This window comes from Rattus rattus, chromosome 5 (assembly GCF_011064425.1).
Source record: "Rattus rattus isolate New Zealand chromosome 5, Rrattus_CSIRO_v1, whole genome shotgun sequence".
In the NCBI taxonomy this organism is placed as follows: Eukaryota; Metazoa; Chordata; class Mammalia; order Rodentia; family Muridae; genus Rattus; species Rattus rattus.
In genome coordinates, this window is record NC_046158.1 from 9,837,665 (window position 1) to 9,845,221 (window position 7,557).

At 47.5% G+C, this 7,557-nt stretch overlaps 1 pseudogene; it reads left to right on the plus strand.

Annotated features, from left to right (window-relative positions):
- The first annotated feature begins 6,280 nt into the window (after positions 1-6,280).
- Positions 6,281-7,252, plus strand: LOC116900073 (annotated as a pseudogene).
- Positions 7,253-7,557: the final 305 nt, after the last annotated feature.

Here is a 7,557-nt window from a genome sequence, read left to right on the forward strand (position 1 = left end):
CCTTCCCAGTTCCCTGGCTTGGGGACTTCTCCAACTACCAAGGCTATGGGCCTAAAGGTTTCAAATGTACACCTAAGAAAAAGTTTTTCTCTCAAGCCTACTTAGCTTTATTTTCTGCCTTTAATAATATATATTTGTTTCAGCATCCTGGCAAGTCCAGGTGTTTTCTCAAAATCTGAATCCAGGACAGCACCAGAGAAGCAAACCACAGAAGCTCTGGTTTGCCTTCACAGATGCTTCTCCTGGGCCTGCACTTCCTTAGCCACAGATGGGTCCACAGACCCTGGACAGCAGTGAAACAGCCAGCTCTCTTAGGACATGACCAGGATCCCTATCCCAATTAGGTTTTCATAATACAACCCTCACCCCAAAGTCAGCAGGAAGTAATTAAGGAACACAACGAGCCCACTCCTGCCTCATCATCACCTCTTTCTAGTTCCTCACTTTAATTAAGACAAAATGGAGGAATATTAGCATTCCCACCAGGCTCCACCATACAGTTACCTAGCAAAAGCTCGTATCTCCATCTGCCAGGTATGAACCAGGAAAAGAAGACTCTCTCTCTCTCTCTCTCTCTCTCTCTCTCTCTCTCTCTCTCTCTCTCTCTCCCCCCACATGTCCCTGGCTGGTCTTTCCCTCCCTTCCTCTCTTTCTGTCCTTCTCCCTTTTCCTTCCCCCTCCTTTCTCTGCTTCTACCTCCTTCTCCAGGTCCTCTTCCTGCCAATAAACTTCCTTTTATACTAACCTTGTTGTATGGCTGATTCCACGGGGGAACACGTTGGCTGGGCCTGCCGAGGTGCTCCCTCCTGCTGTATCACCACTGCTGTTTTATAAAATACAGCATTTATAGCTGGCCTCTGCCCTTGCAACCTCCCCCAAATGTGATGAAAAATAAAAATGAAAGCAAACCCCCAGAGCGTCTCATTGTGGAAGCTGTAGTGTGCTGCACTGTGTCGTATGTCACACGGGATAGCTTTTTGTTCACACATCTTTACTTGCTAATGTGCATTGCAATGAGCCAGTGATCTGCTGTAAGGCTTCTGCTGTGCTGTCGATGCTGCATCTTCATTCGGGACTCTCCTTGGATATCCTGTTGTTGCCCTGTGTCAGGATATTCTGCAGTTTTGGCTCCGTAAAACCTTTTCACGACTTAGACAATGCCATGCTATCCTGGATTATTTGACTGATTTGCAAACTCATTAGAGGGACTTGCAGTCATACCTGGAGGTGCAAGGGAGGAAATGGAGACCCTGAGGAGAGGAAACAGGGGCAGGTGATGGCTGAACTGCTCAGTGCTCACCTTCTCCCTACAGGAGAATGGCTCCTGCCACACAAATGCTGTAGGTAACCAGGGTTTCATTCCCAGAGGAATGGATTCTCCTAGCAAATTCCTGCTTTGGAGATCTGCAGAGACTGAATTTTGAGAATGATCAATAGGGGCACAAGACATCAGCAGAAGGGTATTCCGACCGGGCATAGACACAGAGAATTATCGTTGTGTGCTTACAGGTGTGACCTTCCGTCCCTATGCATCTCACACTTTTGTGACTCCCATCATTTGGCTTCCATTTGCACAGCCTGGCCCTGTAAGGCTGACATCTGAGTGAACCTCACAACACTGGGCTTATCTATGAGCCATTTCCCCTGTGATTCATACCTGTGTGTCCTCAGGTCTGTCCATGTGAGTTCTATGTACTTTATATCTGTGTGAGTCTGTTCATGAGACTCACAGCCACGTGACTTCCACCTGTGGGAGAGGCCAGTGTCTGAGCATGGAAGTGGGTGTCTGGGCAGCCCCTGTCCCTGGCCACATCCCTGCAATTTCCTTTGGTCTTCACAGTTTCCAAACTTTTCTCCTAAAGCCAGGTGACAGGGGATGTGGTGTTGATCTAAATGCCTCCAGTGACAGAAAGCCTCTGGAGAATACTGGTGCAGGGTGACGGTTAGTGGACAGGACCATCGCCTCAGTGTCTGCCAGTCTGTAGGGTGGGTTGAGAGGGCAGCCATCATGTGCTGAGGCACAGACATCAGCAGGTGTGGCCCAAAGCTCAGGTTGGATGTTTCAGTTGGTGCACGTCCATGACATGCATAGAAGCCATGCTTGCCTTGGAAGTCCCTGACACAGCACATGGAAGACGTGCATAGTGGCTACACCCACTGGGGCAGGCGTGAGGCCAGTGTTCCTCACAGAGCATCTCTTGTCCAGGACCTCAGGCCAATGATGAGAGATGAGCTCTGACCTCAGATCACAGCTGAGGCAGGCAGCACAGTGAGTGTGGAGCCTCTCAGGGTCGCATCCCAATAATCTGCAGGGCAGTGAGGCCCGGCTGGGGCTCTGTAGTGTGGCATTGGACTTGAGAACCTTTTTGATCCTATGGTTGAGTATCTGCTCTATTGGTCATTTCCCCTTAAAGTTGGCAACAGCTGATATCAAATACTTGTGACCAGGAGAGCCAGCACTGTCTACGTCGTTCCATGGCTAGAGACTGAGCCCCTAACAGGATCAGGAGCAGGGCTGTATTTGGCTCTTTGTGACTGAGCTGCTCTAGCTGTGACCTCTGCGAGTGTGATTCCTATAGTTTTTCCAGAGAATAATGATTGGGGAAGGGCTACTTCTCAGGTGTGTTGGGTTCTTTGGGACAGGAGACTCATCTGACAACTCTGACTTTTTGGAGGAACCCGGTAGGAGCTCTGGAGGTTGTGGAAACCAAGGATTATAGACTGGGTGTCAGGACACTGGGGATCTTTTGTGCAAGGTCCGGTGGCTTGTTCAGGAGTCCACCTGCAGATGGGGGTAAACACGTGGTGTACATTATAAAGTATCCTGTCAAGGACTACTGTATGCTCCATGGAGGGGAGAACCTGTGGGAGCATCAGGTCTGAGGGTCACACCTGTGGCAGAGTCAAGTTATCTCTTGTAATTTGGCTATCCTCTTCTGTCCTGTGAGAATACACTGGCGTCTGAGACCCACGTGACCTTGCCCCTCCGCTAGACCGAGGATCTAAGGTTGCCCATCCTTGTTCTCCTCTAAGGGAAAGCTAGGAAATACAAACTGTGACATGGATACCATAAGCATCACCATTGTGTCAAAGTTCTCATAGCAGAGAAAAGATCCTGATTACTGTGGGCATTGTCAGAGGAGAGGAATGGGAAAAGAAACAGGGGCCAGCATATAAAACCAAGCCCCCAGCAGAAACTTGCCATCATTACCATTCAAGGGCTCAGAAGCTCCTGAGATTCCCCAATGACCAGGCAAATGTGAACACAGCACAGGGCATGGAACGGAGCCCCTAGTACAGGTTGAGGTCGTTGCTGACACTCCAATCCCGCACATGGAAGGCATAGGCATGCGGAGGGAGCGCCCCGGTTGGCTGCTGTGGGTACCTGCAGTTATTACTCACTGCACTCCTTTGGTAGCTGGGCTCCTCTTGAAGCCACAAGACTCTGGCACGCATGGGTATGGGAAAGGTGTCCCTCCCCTTCTCCACACTAGCAGCTTCTCCGTCCTTTAGGCCAGAAGGGAGTTCTATCAGCTCCTCATCTCTACCCACGAAAATCCGGTTTCTCTTTGGTCTCAGCTGTAGACGGTGACACCTGCCCTCATTCTCTCAAACCAAGAAGCTCTAGGGAGCTTTTAGAATGTTGAAAGACTTTTTTATTTCCCCTTCTGAGTGAGAAGCAAGTATCTTCTGTTGGGCCCTTCTTGTTTAGTTTCTTTGAGTCTGTGAATTGTAGCATGGGTGTCCTGTACTGTATGGCTCACATCCACTGAAGTGAGCACATACCATGCATGTGTCTTTGGGTTTGGGTTACCTCGCTCAGGATGATATATTCTAGTTTCACCCATTTACCTGCAAATTTCATGATGCCTTTGTTTTTAATAGCTGAGTAGTATTCCATCCTGTAAATGAACCACAATTTCTTTATCCATGCTTCTGTTGGGGGACATAGGTTACTTCTCGCTATTATAAATAAAGCTGCTATGAACATAGTTGATCAAGTGTCCTTGTGGTATGGTAAACAATCTTCTGGGTCTATGTACAGAAGTGGTATAGCTAAGGAGTTAGGAAGGGGAACAGCGGTGAAGAGTGTCAGGTGTAGGGGAGGTCCAGGGAGGCAGTTTCTGGAAAGTGAATGGAAGTTGGCAGCAGGTGAAAGGGGTGCATTTCTAGGAAGTGCCAGAAACCTGGGATGGACAAGAGCTCCCGAGAGTCTACAGGATGATTTTGTTGAGGTCCCTAGCAGTGAGAGATATAGAGACTAAAGTGGCCACTCCCTGTACCTAGACAGGACTCCCAGAAGAGGTACAAAGATATCATGCACAAAACCTTTAACACAACATTTTTCCTGCATACAAGAGGTGCAGGGATAAAGGTGTAGCAGAAACTGAGGGACTGGCCAGCCATTGGAAAATGGCTAATTAAGGTCAATGTCTACCATTGACCAGATAGCTTTGTGGAGCTGAGGACTATATGGAGTCCTCCATTGGCAGGGCTTCCCCTTTCCTGACATTGTCTTAGGAGTTCAAAACTCTCCATACCTCTACCAGCAGTATGTCACACAGCCATGGTTCAGATTACAGGTTCAATTTTTTCTCCCAATAAGAAACAGTTCAGCTGACATCTGAGATTCCAGACATGCTTCCCCATGCTAATGGGGCAGTTCAGGATCCTACACCTTCAGCCAATGACCTTCCCTTCCTGAGTATTCCTTCTCCTAAGAGGTATATAATCCCTGGTTCACCCTGAATAAAATGTATTCATTCATACCCACCATTAAATAAAGCAATATGAATAAGCAAGGATTGTTTCATTAAAGATCACCACAGGGAAGGTCTTCACCTAAAAGAGTCACTCCTAAGACTCCCAAAGGCTTTCTATTCTCTAGCACCTCTGGAACTTGACATTTGCTCCCAATCAGACCAGATCCCACTCATCCAAGACTCTACTTCCCACTTTCTGCTTGATGTGCAGATGTCCTAGGGGGAAGGTGGACCTTGGATCCCCATTTCTGATTTCCTCTCACAGTGGTATACCTGCAGTTCCTGCATATCCAGAGAGGAGACAGAGAAACTCAGCACTTGTCCTAGACCCTGCTGCTTCCTCTTCAGGTTTGGTGTGTAGCAGCATCTGATGCCCTAGTGGGAAACACGAGTGTGGACTCTCTGCTCTGGACTTCACCCTGCCTCCTCCAGTCCACATGCCAGCAGTGCATGGGCACCCCATGGCAGAGACTAAGACAATGGTATGACAGCCAATCAATGACTAGCCCAACTTGAGACCCATTACATGGGCAAGAACCAATCGCTGACACTATTAATGATACTCTGTTATAACTTGCAGACAGAAGCTTCAGAGATATAACTGTCCTCTGAGATGCTCTACCAGCAGTTGGCTCAGATGAATCCACACACCCACAGCAAAAACAGTGGCTGGAGCTTAGAGACTGTTAAGGTTTGAATATGCTTGGCCCAGGAATTGGCACTATTAGAAACTGTGGTTCTGTTGGAGTAGGTGTGTCCTTGTTGGAGTAGGTGTGGGCTTTAAGACCCTTATCCTAGCTGCCTGGAAGCTAGTATTCTGCTAACAGGCTTCAGATGAAGATGTATAACTCTCAGCTCCTCCTGTACCATGCCTGTCTGGATGCTGCCTTGATAATATAGACTGAACCTCTGAAACTCTAAGTTAGCCCCAACTAAATGTTGTCCTTAAAAGAGTCGCCTTGATCATGGTGTCTGTTCACAGCAGTAAAACTCAAAGAAAAATGTTGGTACTAGAAGTGGGGTACTACTATAATAGGCCTGACCCATGCTTTTGTCTGGCAGAATGTGGATTTGGGACTTTGAATTTGGAAAGCAGTAAAATACTTTAAGTGGAGCTTAGTGCACCATCCTAGTAGGAATATGGAAGACTTTGCTGCTGAGGGTGATGTGAATTGTGGAAGCCTGGCTCTAGAGGTTTCAGAGGAGGAGAATTTTAATATGTGGCTGCATTTGCCCTTGACTGAAGAGTCTACCTAAAGCTAAGGTAAAGAGATTTATATTAATTACACTGACAAAGGAAGTCTCAGAAATGCCCAGCATAGACTTTGTTCTCTAGTTAAATCTCATGAAGAGTGTTTTGAGCAAATGTAGCAAGCTTAGAAAGGAAAAATATAAAGTATATGGCTTGAATATAAAAGGGGCAACAGAATTCAATATTAAAAGGACACCAGGACCTCTTCTGTGCTGTCTCAGGGTGAGATTCTTGCCAGTGAGCTCTCCTTCAAACCACCGATGCCATGGTCTGCAGACCTAGAAGCCCACCCTGTTACGGGAGTCACTGTGATGGCGGTGCAAGTCCGCAGTCCCCTGTGAGATGGAGTCTAGGACAGAGGTGCAGAGCAGATGGAAGGGACTGGAAGCCTGAGGACTCCAAGGAAGGCAAGCTCCAGACTGAGGACCATCGACCTAGAAGCTTTACAGCTCCTAAAGGCCATAAGCCCCTTTCTAGATGTTCTGACTGGGCAAGGACAGTTGAAGAAGATGACATGAGGACCAGAGTTAACAAAGAGATTGCAAGGTACAAAAGAAAGCTACTCATAAATGACTTTGGAAGACAGAGAAAATCATCATCGAGAAGTACTGATTCAAAGAAGTCTGTGTCTTCAGTGCCTACTGACGTGGAGACAGATGAAAGTGTCTTGATGAGAAGGCAGAAGCAGATCAACTACAGGAAGAAGTCTATGGCCTATGATCAATACATTAAAGAGGTGTCCAGACACCTGTGATATCCCAGGACCCCCAACAAATTTAAGAAGTATAGCCAGTGGTCATGGGACCAACAGATTAAACTCTGGAAGGTGGCTTTGCATTTTTGGGATCCTCCTGCTGAAGAAGGGTGTGATTTGCAAGAAATACAACCTGTAGATCTTGGGGAAATGGAGACAGAATTCACAGAAAGCAGTTGTGAGTCCCAGACAAGTTCACAGGATAACTTTGATGTATATGCTGGCACCCACCAAAGTCAGACATGTGGACTGCCAAGTGGAGGATGAGTTTGATTTGGAAGCTTGTTTAACTGAACCTTTGAAAGACTTCTCTGCCATGAGTTAACTGCCACCTGGTGGTTACTCTGAGAAATACTTGGCTCTGCCTGGCTGCCTGGAAGGCATGAGTTGCTGTGCATTTGTATTTGTTTTCTCTGTTAAGAGTTTATTTTGTCAAGATAAATTGTGTTTATTGCCTTATTTTTATGTATGGTGAATGTGTTACGCATGGTTTAAATTGTAAATGAAGCTCAATCCAGTGAAGACTTAACCCTATGGCCTGCGGTCCAGACACCACCCGGATCTGAAGGGACCCTGTCAAAAGCTCCCCAAATGCAAACCCTGTGGGAGGGAGAGCAAAACCTTCAGAGGGGCAGACTCGCCTGGGAAGCCAGAAGAGACTACACTCTGTCCACATTTCTGACTCCAGAGGAAAACAGCTAATGCCATCTGGGACCCCGGTGCACTGGGGCCCTGGGAAAAGGTGACGCAGGCCTTCCTGGTTGCCACCCTCATGGAGAGCTCAAAAG